At 52.6% G+C, this 23,964-nt stretch overlaps 1 protein-coding gene across 10 annotated transcripts in view; it reads right to left on the reverse strand.

Moving 5' to 3' along the window:
* Window positions 1–23,964, reverse strand: part of Lingo1 (leucine rich repeat and Ig domain containing 1) — a 176,557-nt gene that overhangs the window by 145,749 nt on the left and 6,844 nt on the right. For 9 of the 10 annotated variants that reach the window (XM_060374374.1, XM_021633558.2, XM_060374383.1 and 6 more), the window contains exon 2: window positions 8,651–8,760. The gene's annotated coding sequence lies outside the window, so the exon portion shown is untranslated. Of the gene's footprint in view, window positions 1–8,650; window positions 8,761–8,914; window positions 9,060–23,964 lie in introns of those variants that run through there. The other variant, XM_021633560.2, reaches the window with a different exon arrangement.

Genomic DNA, 23,964 nt, shown 5'->3' on the forward strand with positions numbered 1-23,964 from the left:
GGCTTGGGTTTCTCCCTCGGCTTCCAGCAGCTGATCAGGACTCCCCTACAGGGGGGGTCTGTAGGACCTGCCCTCCCTGGGGCTGCAGGCCTCCCCTCCTGCAAGACTCCCAGGACTGCCTCATGGTTGGCTGACCTTTTGGAGGGCCAGGCTTTCACAGTTCTGAGTGTTGACACAGTCAGCCTGGCTGTGACAGCTTGAGAAAGTAGGGCACACAGAGGAGGGAGGGGGCATGGCAAGTGTGGGCTGCCAGTGTTCCCACTACCTTCTTTCCACACTGCTTGGACAGAGAAGCCACAGTGGCACAGGCTCCTCGAATGACCTTGGCAGCCACTGGACTTGGGGTAAAGGCCTAGACTGCCCACTGAGAGGCGAAGACATAGCCAGTCTTTCCTGCAGCCTCTCACTGCTTGAGGACTTGGAGGGCACCAAGAGACATGGAAGGACAGGACTCTTCCAGCAAGAACCCCTCCGAGTCACATCAGGACTTGGAGTTTCTGTTTCCTCATCTGTGGGGCTCATCTCCCTGCCCCACCCCCACACATCATGGAAGCAGAGGGAGCCCAGTGGGTCCCAGCAGGCCTGAGGTGGCTGCTGCTCTGGAGCACACACTAGTCATTTTCAAGCTGGACAAATCCTAGAACATCCCAGGAAGCCAGCTGGGTAGTGGAGGGTGTGGGTGTTAGACCAACAACGACAAAGCCACGCCCACATGTGACCAAGAAAGCTTGGGTAGCAGGTGTGTCTCGGTATGAGGGACCATGGACCCTCAGAAGCCAAGATGTCCCAAGCCTTCTCGCAACTGTGCCCTGCCGAAAGGGAACTCCCAGGAGAGACCCCAGACTCTCTGTGCTTCACCAAGCTCACCTAGGGATCTCGATGTGGTCAGAACAAAGTTGCATCCATGTATTTGTCCAGTGGACAAAACTGAGCACCAGTTTTGCAAGGACCAGAAAGAGCAGCGCAGGGAAAGCCTCGGGCTGGCCCCGGGGAGGGTGGGCTGTGAGGGACAGGGCCATACTGGAGGGGTCACAGGTATGCGGGCTGGAGGCTTGGAGCTACAGGTGGCTTACTAGCTACATGGAATGGGGGTCCCCCAGCCCATCGTGCAGTCTGGCCTGGGCCTCGCCCTCTTCAGCAGTCCTCCTAGTCGCTCCGCAGGCACTCCAAGCCCAGGCGGCCTTTCACCACAGAGAAGAGCCTCTTGACTGAAAGGCCTCTGAGGCGCCTCACCGCTGTGTGCCCCTTAATTGGGAAATTGTTAACTTCTCCAACAGGAATTTTAATTCAACTCAACTGAAGGCTGGCACACAAGTACCAGCACACACACCCCTTCCCTAAGCCTCGATCTGGCTGGTGTAGCGGGAGAGCAGGCAGCCTGTTGCCCAGGCCATGTGCACAGTGCCACGTCCTGTTGACTTCCAGACCTCCTGCTCCCACTTCTGGGGCAGCCCGACCACCCATGCCCTAAAGGCAGCTATGTCCTGCCCTTCTTTGACTCACCATGTCTGCTGGGCCTCTCACAGGAGCAGCCCACAGCCCTTCGCGTCCTCTGCCACACTCCCCTCAAACTGAGCCCCTCCAGGAACAGTTATTGGGTATTTACTACGTGCCAGCCCTTTGTATGAATCGGACAACTTCATCTGCACAAGGCTGATGCCATCACTAGTCCCAATTTGCTGGTAACAAGACTGAAGCCCATCCAGCTAAAGTAAATTGCTTCGATTCGCACCATTTGGGAGTGGCAGGGCTGGAAACAAATCCTCGGCTGCCAGCTCCAAAGCATATTCAACTTTTAACTGCCATTTATGACTTGCCTCCCTCACCCATGTGAGCCTCACCCTTGGGGGCCATAGCCACTTTATTTCTGTGTCCCTGGCCATATCCCAGCCCAGGCTACAGTCATGCTTTCTAAATGTTTGCAGACTGAAAAAACGAAAGATGAACAAATTCAAACACTTTGCTGGTTACATCCTCCTTTGATCTTAACCTTGTCTATGACCCCCTCCCCCCAAAAAAAGGACAGGCAGTGGGGCTGGAGACATGCTCACAGGTCATGGTTCTCTTGCAGAGGATTGGGGTTTGGATCCCAGGACCCACAAGGCAGCCTATAACCATCCATAGCGCCAGTTTCGGGAGATCTGGTGCCTTCCTCAGCCAGCAAGCCTGCAGAGGCTACACAGACACGCAGGTGAACTGCACTTGCAGGTGATTCGCAGGCAGGTAAGCTGAAGCTTAGTGGTAAACGCAGCTGCCTCAGACACCCAGCTTAAGGCAGAGCCCGCCCAGAATAGCTGCCCTTGACCCTGGGCAGGGCTGCACTGGGAACAGCGTGTAGGTCATCCTGAGCACAGCTCCCCTCCCAGGCTGAAAGGGTCTCTGAGAAGCTGTCCTCCCTGCTGTGGGTTGTCATGCTCCTTCTGGTAGCTTGGAGTCATCGCCACTTGCACACCGTAAGACAAGGTGTTCATCATAACCTGGCTGCCTGGTCCATCTGGTTCACCGCTTTGTAGGTCAGACTGTCAGTCCCTTGTTGTTTGTCGTGGGTGGCCAGGCATTGTGGCACGCAGGGACACAGGCAGGAAGATCTGGGTTTCGGAGACACCCTTACCTTTACATATCAAGACCCTGTCATGAGAGCTAGAGATGCAGGTCAGTAGTTGACCAACCTGGCACTCACAAAGTGTTGGGTTTCCATCCCCGACACCAAAACGCATACAGGATGAAACTGCAACTCCTAAATAAGGTCAAAATGTGACCATGCCCTTGTTTGGGAAGTGGGATGCTGTAATGCAATTAGCTAATTAGGATGAAGTCACACAAGAGTAGGAAGGCTCATAATTCAATACAGTTGTTTGACAAAATTAAAACAATATATGGGCCAGTAAGATGTCTCAGTGGGCGAAAGTGCCTCCTGCTAAGCCTAATGAACTGCATTTGATCGCTGTAGAGAATCTATTTCAACAAGTTGTCCTCTGACCTCCATGCCTGTTCTGTGACACACAAAGCAAATAAATACAATCTAATTTTAAAAGAACTATTGATTCACACACCTTTTTTGGTGTGTGTGTGTGTGTGTGTGTGTGTGTGTTGTTTTTTGAGACAGGGTTTCTCTGTGTAGCCTTAGCTGTCCTGGACTCGCTTTGTAGACCAGGCTGGCCTCAAACTCATAGTGCTCTGACTGCCTCTGCCTCTCCGGGTGCTGGGACTAAAGGTGTGCACTGCCTGGCTGATTCGCAAACATTTTTAAAAATATGAAGATCCAGTCTAAATCAGCTAGGTATTTTTGTAGGGCAATTTGCCAACATAGCACCCAGGGAGACAACATGTAAAGAGACCCGGGGGAGCCAGGTAGGGGCCTTCCGGCCTCCAGAGCACTGAGGTATTATTCTCCTGGTGTTACGCTCTGTAGAGGTAGAGCTCTGTTGTGCAGCCTCCTAAAACCCCACCTATAGGGTGTCAGGGCTGACTCCACTCCTCCTGAGTCGTGTGGCTTGGACAGGGTACTGCCTTTTCTAAAGCCCAGTTTGCTCAAGTCATCCCTAGAACCCTGCATACATCAGGCTCTCCATAATGCCTGGATGAATGGGCCAACAGCATCCCTCTTCCCCGTGCCTGTGATACGGATGCCATGAGCTGGAGGATGGGCTGGGGACACTGAATCCACAAAGAGCCATGAGAGATGCATGTCTCCAGGACCCTGTGCTTCTCCTTGACTCTACGCGGGTGCAGGTTCAGGGAGGGAGTACTGAATCCATCAAGCCTAAGACACTGCTGGATCCCTTCCGGGGATGGCCCCCACTGGGCTCTGAGGGGATCAAGGAGACCTCCCGGGAAGCCTGACTTCAGGGAGGCAGATTCAGCTCAGTCAACAGGAAAGAGCCTCACAGAGCCGTTCCAGGACCTGGACAGAGTGATGTCATCAGCCTTGCAGCTGTGTGAGTCCAGGTCAGATCCAGTCCAGGTCCTCCCCTGGCATGAGCCTGATTTGGACCAAAGACTCCCAACCTGAACAATCATCAAGAGGTGGCTGGCGCAGCTAAGGAGATAGCTTATTGGCAAAGTGCTCGTATTGCAAGCAATAAAGACCTGACTTAAATCCTCAGAACCAAAACTTTTTAAGTTAAAAACTAAAAGGGTGGTATGTGCTTTATAACACCGGTTCCGAGGAGGCAGACGACCCATAGGGCTTGCTAGCGAGGCTGCCTAGCCTACCCAACAAGCTCCAGCATAGTGAGGAAACCTGTCTCAAAAAAACAAGGTGGGTGGGCTGGATATGGCGGGGCCCTCCTTTAATCCCAGAACTTGGGAGGCAGAGGAAGAGGGAACCTCTGTGGGTTCAAGGCCAGCCTGGTCTACAAAGCAGAGTCTAGGAGAGCCAGGGTATGGGGTAGCTTGAATAACAACACCCAAGGTTGACTTCTGGCTTCCACATTTAAGCTCAAGTATACACACACAGAGATACACACACACACACACACACACACACACACAAGGTGACTGGGCCTTCTTTGTCATCTACATTCTTGGATATCCCTAGCAATCCAGATCAGGAGGTCTGGACCTCAAAGGCCCCCTGTCTCTAATAACTTCCACGGGTGTCTGTGGTGGTTTGGATAAAGTATTCCCCATACTCTTAAGCATTTGAATGTTTCATTCCCAGTAGGTGGAGCTGTTCAGGCAGGCTTCGGAGATGTGGCCTTGTTGGAGGAAGTGTGTCACTGGAAGAAAGCTTTGAGAGTTAAAAGACTCATTGAGTTTGAACTGTCTGCTTCCTGCTTAGGGTTCCAAAAATACGCTCTCAGCCTGTACGCCTACGCCATGCCACCACTCTGCCAGTATGGACTCCTCTCCCTCTAAAACCGTAAGCCACATAAATCCTTCCTCCTGGAGGTTGCCTTGTTCGTGGTGTTTTATCAAAGCAATAGAAAAGTAAGTCATACAGTGTCCTGGTGCAGAGCACAGCTTGAGCACCCCAGCCCCCAGAGCTCCGTGGCTTGGGAAGAGCTTTCACAATGATGCATGAAGTGGGAACAGCATAGACAGAGGAGACAAGGGGAACGAGAGAATGAGGACAGCAAGATGAAAACGAGTTGAAGATGATGACATTGATGAGCTGAAATGACACAAGGTTAGGGTAGCCCACCATAAGCCATCAGGTCTGGAGAGGACCAGGAGAAAGTACAATCAGCTAGTGAAAGTGGCCAAGAGGTAGTGGAGTCAGAGAAGGCATCTTAGTGAGGTAAGACGTAGCTAGTTGTGGGAAGGAGGTGATGAAGATGAGACTGGGCTTGGGGTGAGATAAGTCACCTACTGGAAAGAAGAGGGATACAAGGCGAGGGTGGGGGGCCTCAGCCAGGTCCTGACAGAACTAGCAGGGTAAGGACTTTGAACTTCAGCCCCAGGCAAACAGGGAACTGCTGCAGGTTCCTGAGAAGGCACTGGGGCTCAGAGGCACCTGCGCTGCTGCAGTCTCACAGATGGAGCCCTCCTGGGAGGGGTGATAGAACTGAGCCCAGTATCAGCCATCGGCGCACCTCCAGCCCTGACAACCATCACAGCGAATGCCAAGCATTAGGTCCTGGGGAGGAGGCCAGGAGGATAAACTAGCAGGAATTTCTTCGTCATCTGCAGAGCTGCAGTAAAAGGGCAGGCTGTCTCTGGGGAGCCCTAAGGGCCAGCTTTGTGTTGGGTGGTGAGCCCCAGATTCCTCTCTCTATGCTCTAGCCTAGGTTCCAGGCTTCCCAGCCACCAGGGTCTCGGCAATAGCCATAATCTCCACATGCAGCCTTGGCTCTTCTCAGCTGCAAACTCACAGGTCCACCTCACCTGCCCGAGCTTTAGAACACTTCCAAATAGGACTCCTGTCTTCTCCTCCAGTCCTACCCAGTCCCTGAGTAACTGTGCCCACCACACACATCCCCAGACTCTGCTCTCACCTACAACCACCCTGCAGATGCCCCTTCAAAAGCCGCCAGGCTAACACTGCCATCACTGGTCTAAAATGGGGCTGGGGTCTTGAGACTTGCCTTCCCGCTTCTCTGGCCCACCCACCTTACCCAGAGCCTGGGAACTATGAGTTGCCTCCATGGTGATCTCTAGGTCTGCTCTGTCCAGAACCTCAGGCTTCTGCTCTTCCTCCAAAGGAGCCTCTGCCATCAGCCCCGTCCCGGCCATCTAGCACTGGAGGTCCCCACCTTGGGTTTACCCTCTTTCTAGCCTCTCTTGTCTTGATAACACATATCACTCTGTGGCCTGACTGTTGAACTGCTCTAAATCTCCCCGTCTGGCCTGTTTGAAGGTCAGTTCTGTGAGGACAGGAGTTTGTCTGACGTGTCCCTGAGAGGGGCGATGCTGAGCACAAAGAGCCACACCTGGTATACAGTGGTGTCCAGCAGGTCAGGAGAAGGAGACGAATGAACCACAAGGCCAGTGATGACACCAGGAACACCCCTGAAGCACATAGCATATACCACATAAGGATAAACGTGTGACTCAGGAGACCGTCTGCCCTGAGAATCCCCACAGACACACACCCATGGGCAATCCCAGCCTCCACTGGAGCAGCCTCCAACAGCAGCAGCCAAGTGTCAGGGAAGCTATGCCTAGCTCTCCTGGGCCCCCATGGTGAACCACCAGCCCGAAGGAGATGAGGAAAGGCTGGTCTGAGCAGTCACACTCATTCAGACAAGAACCAGGAAATGCATGCTCTTTACAAGGATGAGAACTGGACAAGCCTCCCCCAAGTACCTCAGGGCTCCGTGGAAACACCACAGATCCCCTTGTACTGCCAGTGTAAGGCAGAAACACCTGGGACCTAGCCTTGCCTGCACTTCCTCCAGACTGCCATCCTGTCCCTTCCCAATCACAGGAATACTTCAAGAAGCACCGCTAAGCAGACAGGAGAGAGAAAGGAAAAACATGGGCTTCTTGAAGATTCCAGGGGTTCACTAAGCCAGATGCCTGCCCCTCCTTGGCACAGTAGCAAAAACTCTCCACAGCTGGCCAGCTCGCCGGGCCCAAACACCATCCAAATGCCCAACCTCTACGATACAGCTCAGGCTGCCCTCCCCTACCTCAGCCCTTTCCTGCCAGCTTCGCCCTTCATGCACTACTTTGTTCACCCAGGCTTTATTATAGTGACAAAACACTGGAAACCATCAAAATACACAACAGAGAACTAGTTAAATGGGACACGGCAACACAGGCTGGAACATTACGCTGCCATTAAAAATCACATTATAGAAGAGTATTTAATGATGGGAAAATGATCTTGGTGTAGTATTAAGTGCAAAAGGCAGGTTAGAAAACAGTAAGTACAGCTTGATCCCAATTATGTCATAAATACATATTTTGTAAAAGACTGACGGGCAAAACACCCGAGCGCTTGCATTTTTCTATTGAGAACACACATTACATTTTATAACCAGAAAAATAGATGGTTTTTAAAGGACCCTACAGGCTCCCAGCCTTGGCCTGGAATCATCTCCTTCAGCCAGCCCTGCCAGCCCCCAGCTGAGCCAGGCTCCCCCTGCGCTGCACTTCCTGGAGTTATTCCATCTTATACCTGTCAATGCCGCTGCCCAGAGGGCAGAGGCAGGACAGCAGCAGCCTCCTGGCCAGAGTGAGGCAGAACCCCAAACCTGGTGCCCCATCATCCAGGCTTCTTGCCCATCACCTGGTAACTACCACAGGCAACCAGTCCACCAGGACCAGCCAGCTGTCAGGACTGCTTTGATGGGCTAAGTGGACTTCAGAGGCATGCCTGGTGTCAGGGAAAGAAAAACAGGGTGTGCTCCCTGCCACACCCGACAACTTCCTTCTCCACACCCACAGCTGTCCTCCAGGCCCTGCTGAGCCTAGAATGGAGAACAGCATCTAGACTGGACAGTGTTCCTACATTGTAGCCGTCCCTTTGGCACAGACACAGGAATAAGGTGACTTATCTGTCACAGTCAAGCCATGGTCAGGCCAAGTAGAATCCCAAATCCCTCTCCTGTCCTGCCTGCTCCCCTCCCCTCTCATCAGTTATGTCACAGCTTCTACACATTCCCTCACTTGGGACACGGAATGGGAAGGCCTGTCACCTCACACACTGAGTGCCCGCTCTGTGCGCTACAGACCAAGAGGCCATCTGCTCTGTTCACACAAAGCCAAGTTCGGCTAGATGACAGTGCTTGTCACAGATGCATACACCTAGGATCTGAGCCTTGTCTTGCCCTGAAGGTTTCTGTACCCAAATGTCAACTGTGGAGTCCCATTAACTCCACACATCAGAGCCAAGGCTGGCCTCTTGACAGTTTCTTGGACACTGACATCTCCGTCCACACGTTCCCACTCCCTCCTCACCTGGAGTCAAGCACATATTTGGTCAACAGTGTGACAGGACTAAGTGCACGGTGCTTCAGCTAGCCCTTAGGGACCTCCCCTCCCCCGTGCCAAATGGGAACCTATTAGCCAGTGCTGTCTGTGAAACCATGTGGCTGGGAAAAGTGCCCCAGGCTTCTGAGTTGGCTATGGACCAGGACTGGCCACAGCAAGGGCTACTGGGATCTGATTGCAGAGGAGACAGACAGATGGAAGCGTGCAGAAGGCGGGCCATGGGACAGCCCTCCCTGGAAGGTCCACTAACCCACACAGGGCCTCTTACCTGTCACTGGGTGGTGTTGGCTGCAGACGGGCTGGGATTAGCCTGGGCCTGGCTCAGTTGGCCTTTTGGACCACAGACACGAGCACCTCAGGGCCTGTGGATACAGGAGTCTGTGGGAAGAAAGAGGAGGTGGCTGTCAGACAGGGTGAGCAGGATGGTACGGGGGTAAACACGCAAACAGGTCAGAGTTTACCCAGCTGTGCAGTTAACACCACACACACACACACACACACACACTCTACTCAATGGCACACATGCACTTACACATTCATGCCACCAGCTAGAGCAGGGAAATCCTGAGGACTTGGGTATCTGGCACCAGGGTGATGATTCTGGCTGCTTATCCTCACAACTAGTCCTGTGATCTTGGAGTAGTCAACTCTCTAAGCCTCGCTTCCATCATTCAAGAAAAAAAGGGTTTCTTCCTTCTGCTAGGACAGCAGCAAGAGAGTAGCAGAGACTCAGGACCTGGAGGACGAAGGTGTCTATCAATACCACACTTCCCTCCTCCCTGGCCACCAGGCGCTGATGCAGGCTCCAGGCTAACCCCGGAGTATGCAGTCAGCAGAGCCCCGGCTGCCTCCCCCAAGCCCAGAGATTCCTGCAGCTCCCACCCAGCCTCTCGTCTGCCTTACTCCCCCTTCAAGCATCCTAGAAAGGTTCCGGAATGCATCCTAGACAGGAGCAGGAAAGATGCTGGGGCTCCAGCCTGGGACCGCTGGTACGGGACGAGGCCAGAAGGCCAGAAACAAGGCCTGTGCTCCCAGCTCTTTCTACTTCATGACCCTGTGGTCCTGAGCAGAGTGTTTGTTTGTTTTTGTTTGTTTGTTCCTCTGCCTCAGTTTCTTCAACCTCTCAAAGCCCTGAATCCATTTCTGAGTTATCACTGAGGGGTCCCCAAATGATCTATTTCTCAGAGTGTAAGTAAGACACATGTCTCTGGGTTGCATGGGTATGGGGGGTGGGGAGGGATTTAGGCAGTACACAAACATTTTTACTTCCATTGGCTTGTTTATTTTCCTGTCTATTAGAGAAAAACATGACAGGCACATCACAGGCGTGATTTCACGGGTGTGTGACTCTGGGAGCACCGTGGTAATCCACCTTCAAATAGGAGTCCACGAAAAGCAAAAGACCACAGGGAAAAGTGCAAGTGGGGAAGTGCCTCAAAAACCTGGCTCTGTCCCAGCAGCCCTCACATGCCTTTCCTGGGGGTCCAGGCCCTGAGTTCTTTGGTTTTACCATGTGGGGCCATCCAGCACGGGCCTGATCCCCAGAGCCTCTCACAGACCTTTAAGATCGGTTGATGCAATGAGCAGAAAATGACAAAGGCTCTGAGGTCCTCCCAGAGTCCATCCTGTGTTTTAGCAATCTAAGATGTCAGTTCAATGTCCACCAAGAGGGTAGGGTCTAAAAGGTGGGGTCTTCCTGCCTCTTGGGCTGCAGATTCTCCTCCTAGAAGGAGGCAGAGAATCAGGTGCTAAGCAGGACCTTGGCTGTCACAAAAGGGCCAGACAAGAAAGGTCCCACTGGCCACACACCCTCATGCCCTATACTGTGCTCCAATTCAGTTGGCCCTATGGGTGTTTCTCAATGACCGAAGATCCTGTAGATCAAGGCAGGGCACAGCGGTGTCAGCTTGGCACGGGTGGGTAGCCAGAGCCTGAACAATGCATCAGGCCTGAGTCCCGCAAGCCAGGATCAGCCAGGCAAGAGTGCCCTCAGTGCCTGCCCAAGCTGGCTCCCAGTAGACTGGCATGAGCCAGCCAGGCCCAGGCCAACAAGGACAGCCATGTCCCTGGCAGGCCTCCAGACCACCTGGCTGGCAGCCCTGAGCCCAGTTCTACCTGAGCTGGCAGGCCAAGCCATCCCCATGAGTGCTTCTCAAGCCCCCGCTGCCATGCTCCCAGACAATGAATGGGTCTCCAGCTCCCTTCCCCCAGCCCTTTTTGAAGCTCAAGCTCTCCTCAGAGGCATCACAAGAAGTTGCTATGGAAATGGGACCACAGACAGAGCATGACAATGATTTGGGGCAGGGAGGAGCTGCAGTGGGAGTCAGTGCTCTCCTGGACACGAGGCCTGCCCATGTGCTGAGTCCCAGGAAGGATGTGAGACTCGGCTACAGACGGAGGGACCAGGGCAGGGGCAGGGCTTCCATCCAACCTGCCCTGCTAGATCCTTGCTCCTCAGTGGAGCCCTGAAAACCCAGTGCCTATTCAGCAGCAACTGGAGGATGCTGCCAAAGTGGGTTCACCACTGGGGGAAAGGGATGGGGGCCGAACACTGCAAACAAATAGCATGTGATAGAAGTTATATTCCTGTTCTGGGAGAGACCACAGAGAACTGGAGTCAGAGAGGTTTCCCATCATTACAGACTGGAGACTGAGAGCTGCAAGGGCTGGCATCCCCCAGCAAGCCAACCGCAGCCAATCCGGCAACCTCCAACAACACACTGCCTTTCATTCATTCATCCTCCCACTCTTCTCCACACTCTCTGTTAAGTACCCACCATGAGCCTGGTGACTGAGATAGATGCAAAGGACGCAGAAGATGCATGAGCAGAGATGACCCCTCCCGATTAAAGGGAAGACATCCAGACAGACTCAGCACCAGGAGTCAGGGATGGCGGCCTTGGCTTTTAGGTTATGCAGCTGTGCATGGGAGCTGTATTTCAGAGACTTCCCAGTTCCCCTACTCACCCCACAAGCACTCACTCGCTCCTCTACAGCCCACGGAGGCCTCATTTCCAGAAAGCTGTGGAGAGTATTTCCACTAGCATTTTGCTATAGTATGGAGATTGTATGTCTCCCACAGGCCTGTGTATTAAAGGCACAGTCCCCAAGGAGGCAGTACTAGAAGGAGCCTGAACTAGGCTGAACTCGGCAAGGGCCTAGTGGGAGATCCCTTAGGTCAATGGGGTGTGTTTTCATTGGAGATTGTGACCCCACACTCTCTTCAGCAGTAAGGGCTTTGCTCCATGATTCTTCTACCCATGAGGTACTACCTTCTTACAGGCCTGCAGTAACAAGCCAGCCAATCATGGGCCAGAACCTCTAAAACTGTGAACTAAAATAAACCTTTACTCAGTAGAAGTTTTCAAACTGTGGGTCGAATGACCCCCTCACAAGGGTCCTGCAAGAAGATGTTTACATTACGATTCAAAACAGTACCAAAAGTACAGTTATGACATAGCAATGAAGTAACCTTATGATTGGGGTGTCACCATAATGAACTGTAGTGAAGGGTCACAGTATTAGGGAGGTTGAGAACCACTGCTCCATAAGATGGCTGTTTCAGGTATTTTGTTACAGTCCTGGTAAGCTAGGCTCTGCAAAGCCCCCTTTTATTCCCTGAAGACAGTATCTATCCCACCTCCAGCGGTGGGGGTGGGGAGAATTTGCACTCTGCTGACAAAGAAGTAGGGACTGGAGTTCCACCAGGAGATGGCCAGCGTGACACTTTGTTCTCTTCAGACCTCAGGCCCAATACAGCACCTGGGAAGTCCGAGGTGCCCAGGGGCAAACAGATGAGTGAGGAAGGGAAAGGGCACTGCAAGAGTACCCACTTGGCAGGAGTGACGGGAGTCGGGCACGTGCTTTGAGCTCCTTGTGTATAACAAAGCACTCTCCTCATGATTCCTAGCTTGGAAGACCAGCCCCGTGACATCCACAGGCTCTGTCTTCCAGCAGCAAGCATAGCCTCACCGGTGGAAACCAAGCCCTGAGAAGCAGCAGCTGGACTACAGGGAGCCCTGCACTGAGCAGGCAGGAGAGGACAGCAGGGAGAGAAGGGTGGGGCCAGGTCCAAGACTACGGAAAAGAGGAAGGAGGAGGGCCCGAGAGGCTTCCTGGTGGAGGCAGGACTAGAGGGGGCTCTGAGCCTGCCCTCCAGAAAGAGGGCAGAGAACAGGGACAAAGCCTGTTGTTAATCCTCATGACTTGAGGCGGGAATGGCAGGCAGAAGGTGAGGAGGGGAGCTCATTTCCTGACAGCTGCCGTCCTGTCCCCTCCCCACCTAGGCGTTCCTAGGTACTGCTGCCTAATGAGAAAATAGCTGGGGCAGACCCCGGGAGAGGCCGAGAGGGGTGGGGCAGAGCGTCCAAGAGACGGAGGCGCAAAGACAGAGCTGCAGTTATTTCAGACCTGGACGGACCTGGGAAAGGACAGAGCTGAAGGGTGAACAGATGGGGCCACTGCCCCCCATTCCCGCCAGAGACGGCTCTGCAGCTGCTGAGAGGAGCACACAGCTGTGAAGGAGCCTGCAAACACAGCTTTGAGAAGATTCTCAGCAATAAAACTCATATTTGAAACGAGACTTTGTTGAGGGAGGGGAAGCCTTCCTATGCCAAACATTAAATCCAGACGCTGTAAAGTGAAAATTTGACAAATCCAACTACATAAACATGTAAAACATCTGTACAGCAGAAGACACCATAAACAATGTTAAAATGCAAGTAAGGCACTGCAAGAAAATATCACTAATATGCAAAGAGCCCCTACAAATCAATAAGAAAAAGACAAAAGAGAAAAATTGGGAGGGAATTAGAAATCCTCAGAGGAAGAAGTAAATTGGCCAATAAACGTATGAAAAGATGTTCTATCTCACTAGCAATCAGGCAAATGCAAATGAAAACGACACGATACCATTTTTTTGCCCATCAGATTGGGAAAAATTAAAATGATTTATAACAAGCAGTGCTGGCAAGGATGATGGGAAATAAACACTCACAGACCATTGAAGGGAGAGGAGCTGGCTCAACCACTGCAAGGGTAATTTGGCAATATTGATTAACATTTTAAACCCACACACCCTACAACCTAGTAATTCCATTTCCAGAAGCCTCTTCTACAGAGGAAAAAAAAACAGCGCAAGTACACACATAAAAATACTCAAGGATGCTCAGAGCCGCGTTGCCAGTAAGAGTAAGAAAGAAATTGGAAATGGCCTAAGTGTTTATCAATAAGAAAATATTCAAGTAAAACATAGCACTTCCACGCGAGGGAACATTCTGCAGTCATTCAGCAGTGTGAGGTACAGTGGCATGACAACTGGGGGATGGAGATGCTACTTCAGAATAACTGTGTTTACATATAGCAGCCTACCCATGGATGGAGAACGGTGTGCCAGGCCTGCGGTGCTCACCTTTGGGGAGAGGGGCAAGGTGGGACAGAGGTTTCTGTGGCTTCTGCATTCCACAAATGTAGTGCTGGATTTTCTTTTGTAATCAGAAAAACAAAATCAATAGAGAGCTAATGGATTTTTTTAAATCCTGCCCAGACCCTAATATAAAATGCAGATCTAAGCGGCACTTCTCCGGCTGAAAGGCAGGACTCTACGCTCCCACTGGGCCCTAGGCGCCGACCCCCAGGCCCCTACTGGAACTCTGGGACCAATTTGAGACCTTGGCTGCAGAATATGAGGCCAAGATGACAAGGGCAGAAGGTCACCCCAAGTGCATAGGCTGGCTGGGGCCCAAGCCCAGGACTCTGAGTCCTAACCGAGTGCTGGATGTGGGCTAGAGGAATTCTGTAGTTGAAAATGAAAAGTCACCGCCCTGGGGAACTCTGAGAATCACAGGGAGAGGGAACAGAGAGCGCCTTTGCAGAAAGCTTGGGGTGGAGGGAGATGGGTGTGTTTTTCTTCCTTCCTGCAGCTGCAGAGAAGGATGCAGAGCAGTGTGGGGTGGGCAGAGACTGCCGTACACAGGTGAGAGGTGCATGAGTGGGGTGAGCCTGGAGGGTGTGTGCACTCCAAGAAGCATGTCTGTCTGTGTAGTCGGTGGGAGTGTGGGTCTGTTGTTGCTCCCTGGGTGACAGCAAAGAGGGTGTGTGTGTCTCAAGGGAAAGAAACGCAAGAGGCCTGTGTGTGTGTCTGGGGGTTCCCCTCAGTGAGGAGACTCTGTGCACATGTCTCCTTTCCCCACCCGCCCTGTGTATACGATGGTGCTTATCCCCAAGGCTGCTATCTACAGGGATACAGGTATGAGACCGTGTGTGTTAGGATGTCTGCAGAGGCTGGGAGCAAGGGGTGGACCCCAATACCCACGCTGCAGATCTCCCAAGAGTCCAGGCCAGTCAGATACACCTCTCCCACTGTGAAACAATGAGCAAAACCAAAGGAAACTGCCTACAAGACTGAAGCCTCTGCAAATCTAGGAGGTTCCTCTCCCTTAAATATTTATTTACACTGGCTCTCAATATAACCTCAAGGAGACAAGTTGAGTCATATGAGACAAGGACAAGAAGGGCCAACAAATTGGTGGAGAATGACACTCACTAACCTAGTCCAGCCCACCCACTTCACAAAGATTTTTAAAAGACTTTTAAAATATTTTAATTCTCTCTCTCCTCTGTCTCTCTTCCTTCCTCCCTCCCCTCTGTGTGTGAGAGAGCATGTGTGCATGCACAAATGAGTACAAATGCCAGTGGAGACCAGAAGAGGGCACCAGATCCCTAGAGTTAGATTTGTAGGTGGCTGTGAGCTTCCCAGCATGGGAGCTGGAAGCTGAACTAGAATAGTCTACAACAGCAGCGGCCCTCCTGAGTACTGAGCCATCGCTCCCGCTCCTTCTGAGGGTCCTCTGTCTCATCTTCAGGGGCCAGAGGCTGCACTCCACATGTGGATCCAACCCTCTGAAGGGCCTGCTTCACTCCCTCTGGATGGAGGAGATGGGAGATGGCTGTCACTGACATCTCCCCACATTCTGTACTGGACCCATTAGGCCCCTGGGAACCCATTCCATGCTGACCCTTATCCTCAAGCCAGGTCCTAGCGCTTCCCAGATCTACCTCGGTCAGTGGAGGACACCTGTCCTCCCTGGCAGAATCAGGATTCACAGACCTGCACCTGCTGTTCCTCTACCAGGATATCCTCCCTCCCTGGACAGTTCCTACTACCCTTCGAGAAGCTTATCCTATGGACTCAGGGAGCCACATCTTGGTGTCCCTACCTTTGCCAAGTCCTGCTCTCACTCTTCTCACTGTGGCTCATGGCAGTTCTGACTTCCCCAGGGCAGGGTAGATCTTGTGCTCTGCATCCCAGAGCACAGTCCAGGCTGGATACAGAGGAGGTACCAGGAACAGACGATTGTGGGATAAATCAATGGGTTATCAGAGCACTGGTCGTGACCTAGGTACACCATGAGCCTTCATAAGGTGGCAGGGTAGAACAGAAATGACACGGCCTGGGCACAGATGCCTAGCTTCCTGCCCTATGTCAGCACAATGGGCAGCAGGCATTAACCACGACACCTGGGCAGTAATGGAAACGGGAGTTCCTCCCCGGGACCCCAGGAACTGTGAGACAGAGATGGATATGAATATATGCTGGAATGGGGTCTTCTGCACTCATACTGACTCGGGACCTTTCCGAGATAGCGTGTCCAGAGCCCAAAGGGATTGGAGAGCTGCCAAGCAGGAACTGAGTAAGGGGGTCCCCACTAAAGTGAAGGCTGAAGCATGTAATATCCCTATATGTCAGACACCAGTTACACACAAGGTGGTACGGGTGTCATGGAGACAGCACACAGGCCGTGGAAAAGGAGCTGTCCAAGGAGGAGGAGCAGTTTCGGTGTACAGTGAGCCTCCATTTGAGGAAGAGAGACACTGGCTGGATAGGGCAGAGGTCAGGAGGGACTGGCAACCTCAAATCTCACCTGAGCTCTCTGGGCCTTGGTTCCACCCCACCCTGGAAGTCCCTGACTACATATTACATATGGTGGCCCTTGGAGTTCTGAGAGTGTGCAGGGGTATGTCTGCCCTACACACAAGGTGGCAGGCCTGGTCTGTGCTGTCACTTAGCAATTGTCTGCATCTGTCGTTCCTTTGTTTTCTGTTGCCCTAACTGGAGTAGGAGACTGGCTTCCCTGGAGTGTTAAATGGCCTTGCTGAGCCTCAGGTCCTTCCTGAGGACTGCAGCCACCACCTCCCATATAAGGAATAACAGATGTCACTATGAGTTGGGGTGGAGGAGCAATGGGACCAGGCAGGAATGCTGATCAACCAGATCAAGGCCACATGGGCTCAACTGGTCCTTCCTCGATTCCCTCTGACTCCTTTCTCCAGGGGCTTTCCTCAGCTTGGCCTTGGTCACACTGGGTGACAGATCTGGACTAGGGTCCCCCTGTCCTGCTGGCTTCACCTGCTCCTTGGTGCCTCCACGTATGTCTCAGCACCTCCTGATCCTCCCCGCCTCCCCCAGAAGCAGGCAGCTGGCCTGAGCTCCAGCAAACTGACTCAAACACAGATCTACAGAAGACCCCACTCCAGCCACGCTGGTCCTTGGTTTCCTCACCTCTAAAACCAGGGCTTCTGGGGCACAGAAACTCCCCTCTATCCTGCTGTGAAGATTTATAAGAGCTTAGTGGTACAGTTTGCTCGAAGCAGAGCAGGGGAACATTCTGTCCTTCATCTCTAGGCCTCAGTTTTCCCATATCGAAGCAGAAGGACTGACATGAGTGGTGTTTTAGGGAGGCTGCCGGGTGCTGAGCCAAACTCTGAAGATGCAGATGAATATTATCCATCCAGCAAGGGCATTGTAGCCATGAGAAAGAGCTATAACAGGGCTCCAAGATAGACGTGTCTGAGCCACAGTCTCCACCACTCCCTGTTACACCCCATCTGCCAGAGCCTCTCATTACCTACCTGGTTCCTTTAAGCTCCAAAGACCACAAGCAGCTCAAAAATGGAAACCCTAGTGTGAGAGGAACAGTGATCAGGAAGATACAGAGGGACAGCTAGGTTCACACAGGTGGTCCAGAATAGCCAGATAAGGTCCCCAGATCCTTACGAGCCAATGTGGTTCCATAGATGCCTGCCCCTACCAGGGCCACCTGCAGATCTGTGACACATGCACAAAGATTTGCAGTCAGAGCTGAGCTCAAGATTTCTGTCACCTGTCCTCTGTAGCCATGGACTGTACACAACCCAGGCCCTAGAAACCAGTCCTGGCTAACAACGGCCAGTGGCTGCACAGACCTCATCACAAACAACTTTGCCACTGGTGAGTGCTGTCTGGCCAGGCAGGGCTTCCCAGCAGATTAAGGCCAATGCCAGCTCCAGACTCATTCATATTCCAGTCTGGCTGCCCGCTTCAATATGGCTGCGAGATGCAAGGGCAGAAGCAGCCCTCCGAGAATGCCCAGCGATGATTCCTCTCCGATTCCAATTTACTCTCCATCATTAATGCTTTTGAAAAGCCCCACATACTCTGCAAACAGGGAAGGAACATTGTCTGGAGAAGTGGGGAAAGGAGAGGGCTGGGGACCGGAAGAGAGAAGTTCAACAGAGGTAGTGCTGGCAGCTGGCTGGGGGCCCTGAAACCTGGAGTTGAAGCCCATTGGGGCCTATGTCGGCCAAGGATGCTGGCCCCTGATCTTCCATCGCCACGCCCTCAAGGGATTGTTCCAGGTCATCTTAGAGTCAGACGTAAGTAGGCTTTGCAAACTGTCAAGGGCTGTGCCTTGAAGAACACAGGAAAGTAAACCTGTCTAGGAAAGTTGAGACCTATGTCCTAGGTGCCACACCAAACCAGGGAACCCCAACAGCACGCAAGCAGCAGGATGTGGGTCCTCTACCTTAAACACATAGCCATCAGCTACGCTATCTCTCAGACTTACCCAGGGAGGCCCCACCTAGCATCCCTGCCCCGCCAGCCCGACTGCAGACACAGAGGGATCCTGTGAGCGCTTATACCCTGCTTAGAACCCTTATATGGCTCTCCACTTCCCCACAGGCTACCGAAAAAGCTTCTCTGGGAGCTCGGACGCCTCCCCACCCCAAGCCTCAGCACCGGCCACACCCAAATCTTCCCTTTGCAATACCACTTCTGACCTAAAAGTCCCTCCTCTTTGGCTCCAATTCACCTGTCAGACCCTTAGCCCTCTCCAGGATGCAACCCAAGTGTTTCTCATCTATACAGCGCCCTCTCTCACTCCCCCGGCACACACTGCCCTTGAACTGTAGCTCAGAAACATGAATATTACGTTCATGTGCTGCTTCCGTTACAGCCAGTGGGCTGGCGTGCATAGGGACTTTGTTCATCCTGTGCACTCCCACTGTGAGGCGGAGTACCCGAGTCACGGTAGGGCTATTCCTCCGGCAATCAGGCTTCTCTGGGCACATGCTATGTGTCACAGTACACTGGAGTGCAGCGGCTGATGACCAAGGTGTCTGTGCCCTCCAGTTGTCTCCAGCGTCGATGCTCAGGGAATGGCTACTGGAGCCTAAAGGACATGTGGCCATTTTGTAATGGGGAAACTAAGTCCCAGAGAGGTAAAATGCTCAAGTACAGGTGTTCTTGCTTTCAGCTCACGTCTCTCCTACTCTTTCTCCCTCAGGACTGTGGCAGCAGAGAGGGGCAAGACAAAATGAAACATTAGAGTCAAAAAGGGAAGGAAAATATGGGGGATCTTCCACCCTCTCTCCACAATGTAAAGAAAATTGCTTTCTGCCAACTATCGCAGCTTAAAAGCAATTAGAGTTTTTGGAGGGGACTCTGGCAGGAGCAGAAGCGACAGAGCGAGCGCCCAGCACGGAATGGTTCCAGCATTCGTTTGCATCAAGTAAGGGGTGGGGGGAGGTGTTAAAGGCAACAATTTTGAACAGCAGAGATAGTGAAGATAAAATATTTACAGCCTCAGAGGGAAGGTCCTGAAGGGGCCAGGGACCCCCTGCTTGCCTCTCCCACCCTACAATGAGGGAGGCAAAGGACTGGATGTGGTGAAGAGAGGAACCATGCTTCTCCCTGCACTGAAGGAAGAGAAGCTCCCTGAGGCTCCCCCTCCTACCCCCTTCCCACTACCACACCCACAGCCACAGGAGCCATCTCTGAAAACCTCAGACCTTCCAATCCTGAGAAAAACCACAGGTCTGAGGACACGACTCCAGATGCTGCTCAACTGTGACTAACAGGTTCTCAGTAAACTCATCCTTCCTTCATTCATGCTCGACCCTCAGGCATGACTCTCCAGGTCGTGGGGTGGCCTAAGTATGTGTCCAGATCTCACTGGGCCTCTGCATTTGACCACCCCTGCTTTCCCTGCACCCTGAGCCTCCACAGGACCATCGAAGTCCTCCTTCCAAACCCAGAGCAGCCGCCTCGTCCTGTGACCTCACCTCTGCCTAGCTCCACACTGAGCTCCTGCCCAGGACAGACACAGCCTCCTTGAGGAGCAATATTTTTCCATTCCTCTCCCTGGGAGGTCTGCATGTCCTTTGATCTCTCTGAGCCAACTTTCCTCAATTAGTAAATAGGGATTGGAACAAAACAGAGCCCATGGGCCTCCTACAATTGAGTAAGGTAATACAAAGTACCCAGCACTCTGATGAACAGGTGCTCAGTAAACTCACTCTGCCTTCATCCATGCCTGACTCTCAGGCATGACTCTCCAGGCCTCAGGATGACCTAGATGAGTCCACACCTTCCCATGCCATCGTGGAGAGCCACCCAACAAATGCTCACCAGGAGGACCTGTGACAGCTGTGAGCAAAGGTTGTGGAAGGCTGTGGAAGGCTCTGTGCACACGGAGACCTAGTGAGCAAGTGTGGGGCCTAAGAAAGACTTCCCGTGGAGACCCTCGTTCAGAGCCCTGCGAAGCCTCCACACAGGAAAGCGAGAACAGGCGCTCTGGGGGGCCTGCGCTTACCTCTTAAATACCTTCCCTCCCTGAGGCCCATGGGAACCAACACCAAAACAGCTGCAATTGAGGATAAGGCAGAGAGCAGACACCAGGCCTCATGATCCAACAGACATTTCTAGGCTCAAACCCCAACTTTACAGGGACCAGGTAGGCAGACTCTGAGCCATAGCTCGAGAGGCAGCATCCTCTCAGGGCCCACCTGGGGTCCTGCAGACAGAGTGTGGACAGTGCAGGAATGCACATGGACAGTAGACACAGTGGCCTCTGCCAACCCCTATACGCTGGGACAGCGGAAGAAGGCCTGGTGAAGCAGGGGACAAGGACTGAATTCTCCTGAAACCCTTCTCAGCTCACGCCATCCAGCAGGGCTTGAAGGACCAGGCCGCAGACAGTCACAGCCTAGCCCTCCCACCTCAGAGCAGGAGAGACCCGTCTGCGCTCAGTTCTCTACCCTGAGTAACTGCTGCCAGGCACCAGCCCCGCCCTCCCTGGGCCACTGTTCAGGGTCAGTTTCCTTCCTTTCCCTCCCTGGCTGCAGGGGATGCGCAGGCTTGATGGAGTCAGTCAGCCTGCAGGGGCACAGCCTGGGGATCAAAGGTGCCTTGCTGTCTCTGTCTTTTGCTCTCCCTCTGCTCATCTCTCGGGCTTTCCCATCCCTACCCCAATGCCAGAAACAGCCCTGCTACCAATCTGAGCCCAAAGACCCACCGAGAGGTGGTCCTGTTCCCATCTCCTGCCAGGCTTCAGGGCTCCTCAGCCTCTTTCGCCCTTCCTGTGTGCCCCAGGGCTGTGCTGACACCCAGGGGTCAGGGGAGGAACTACGGTGCCCGTCTCAGAGCATCCCTCTGAGGCCTCCTCCTTCCCCTGCTGGTAAATGACTACTCTGTCATATGCACACATATTCTTCTAAACCCTCTGTAAGGCTAGCCCCCACCTCCATCTTCCCCTTTCACCCTCAAGGGCATGGCCAGAGCCTGATAGCATTCTCCTACATTGAACAATAAACAAGAAGTTGTTTTAGATTTTTTTTCCCTGACACAGCAGTTCCTTATTAATCTCACTGCAAGTGAAGGAAAGTGAGACAATTAATCTAAAAGAGGTCACTTCCTGTCTCTCATGGAACTTCCAATCTGAGCCCAAAGACCCACCGAGGGGTGGTCCTGTTCCCATCTCCTGCCGGGCTCCAGGGCTCCTCAGCCTCTTTTGCCCGAGGGCTGGGCTGACACCCTGGGCCACTCCTGAAGTCCCCATTCTACTCTCTGCTATGCGACCTCGGACAAAACAGATGGCTTCTGGGGCCTTGGCTCCTCATTTCTCAAGGATAAAATGTAAAGAATATACATGGCCCTTAGAGATCAGACAGAAACATTTTCTCTTGTTTTAACAGACAAATGCTGAACTACTTAGGGATGAAATGTCATGATGTCTATGATATACTTCAAAATAATTTAGAAAAAAAAAAAAAGATTGTTAAATCCAGGCGAGGGTGTCTGGGAATACTGTTCTCTTTGCCTTTCGTGTCTGAAAATGTTCTTAACAGAAAGTTAAAAAGCACTGATCACATACCAAGCCCACAAACCATGCCCTGAGCTTCCTGGCATACCTGAATGGCAACTGGGTCTTGTGTGTAGGTTAAACATGCCCCGTGCCATCTCCTCATGTTGGCTCCCTAGAAATTGCTTTCTCATACGTTGCACTAGAGCCCAGCTCCATGTTTGGAAGCCAGCACCTCACTGAGGTAACTAATGTCTGGGGCTATGGTCCTCTATCCTCCAGGCTCCTGTCCACTCTGCAGTGAATCGTGGTACTGAACCCATCCATCTCTAAACCTCAAGATGTCCTTTCTCAAGGCAGGTCCGGTAGAAAGGAGAACAATCATCCAAAGGCAACTGACTGACATCCCATTTAACAGGTGGGAAAGAGGAGACCCAGAGGTAGGATAGCCGAAACGGAATAAGGACAATTAAAAGACAAAGGAAAGTAGAGGAAAGCAAAAATTCCCCTTCCCCCATCTCAACCCTGGCTCAGGAAGGAGGTCCTGAACCTCAGTTCTCTAGCTTCTGTTTCTCCAACCTCATTGTCAAGGATGAATTGCAGGATGGAAATCCTCCAGCCTGGCCCGGCTGACCCATACCAGAGCTGGCCAGGCCTGCCCCACTGGTCGATCGTGAAGAGTTATCAAGACCCCAAATAATCAATCGCTAATTGCTGAATGCCATGCAATTCATCGGCAAGAGTTATGTGTGGCCGGTGACTGGGCGCCCCCGCCCCAGTCTGATGGAGCCTCCTGGGGCAGAGCGGGCTAGGTCTGTGGTGAGCAATGCAGCAGAAAAGATGCCCATCACTTTAAGTTTCTCAAAACAATATCCTGGGCACAGCCCACATCCTGGGCCCTGGGGCCACCCAGGGAGGAAGTGGCAGGGGCCGTGGAGGCCCTGAGGGATGAACCACATGCCTCAATTAGTTTATCTGTCCCCTGAGCACGCCAGCTACCCAGGATGGATAAACCACGGCACAGGAACGGCAAAATAGCAGAGGACTGCTAGAAGGCATGCCTTGTGCTGGAGCGTTGGGACAACATCCTGGAGGGAACATGGAAGCCTGTGGGGTACTGAGTGACAGGGTACCCAACAAGATGCGCTGAGAGGGACTATCCACCATCACCTCTGGGACACACACTTCAAGCAGTTGGTCTCAGTCATCTCTGTCCCCACAGTATCCAGCACAGCTGGGCTCAAAGGAAGCGCCCAACAAGTGAATCGTCAAATGCTTGCAGGGTCATTAAGTTGTAGGGTCCAAACTCCTGGGCCCACTGTCATGCTATGGTGTCATTATGCTCCACCAACTTAGAAATGCGCATTTGTACTCAAAAACAGCCTTGGGACACAGGCTAAGAGACCACTCTTTCCAATCTACAGAGAAATGGGCTTGGAGAAACCATGGCCACCCTAGAGTCACACAGCAATCATAGGCAGGGTCCACTTCACCCACAAAGATGGAGCCCCACTCACTTTGGCAAACCCTAAAGCGATATGAAAGCCACTCCTAGATCTCCCAGCTTCCCACCACCCACACCAGGAGGCTCCCCACACTTCGCCCTTGTCCACTTGGAGATGAAGAGACACAGGCAGTGGTCTTGACCATCCCAGGCCAGCTTCTGTGAGGCTGGTCATAGGACCACTTAACTTCTGCTTTAGTGTAAGCAGAACTGAGCAGGAGTTCCCAGAGTCCCCAAGCTTGGAGCAGACAGAAGACAAAGCCACTCTCAGTCTCTACCCCAGAAGTCTGGGGACTCTTATCCTGGAGCAAGAATGCTGGGCTAGGAGACCAGAGACATGTTCCAACCCAGCTGTCATTTCCCTGACGCTTCTGTTTCTTCATCTGTGGAGTGAGGCAATGTTCTGCCCACAGTACAGAGCAGCCACCAGGATTAATCATGAATATAAACATGCAGGAAGGGAGCAGGTGAGACGGCTCTGTAGTTAAGAGCACTGGTCGCTCTTACAGAGGATCGAGGTTCAGTTTCAAGCTCCCACTTGGTGGCTCACAACCATCTGTCCCTCCAGTTCCAAGAGATCCAACATCCTCTGCTGATCTGCTGAGGGACTGTATGAGTATGGGGCACTTACACACATGCAGGCAAAAACTCATACATCGAAAACTAAAACAGTAAATG

Source organism: Meriones unguiculatus, chromosome 1 (assembly GCF_030254825.1).
Source record: "Meriones unguiculatus strain TT.TT164.6M chromosome 1, Bangor_MerUng_6.1, whole genome shotgun sequence".
Lineage (NCBI taxonomy): Eukaryota > Metazoa > Chordata > Mammalia > Rodentia > Muridae > Meriones > Meriones unguiculatus.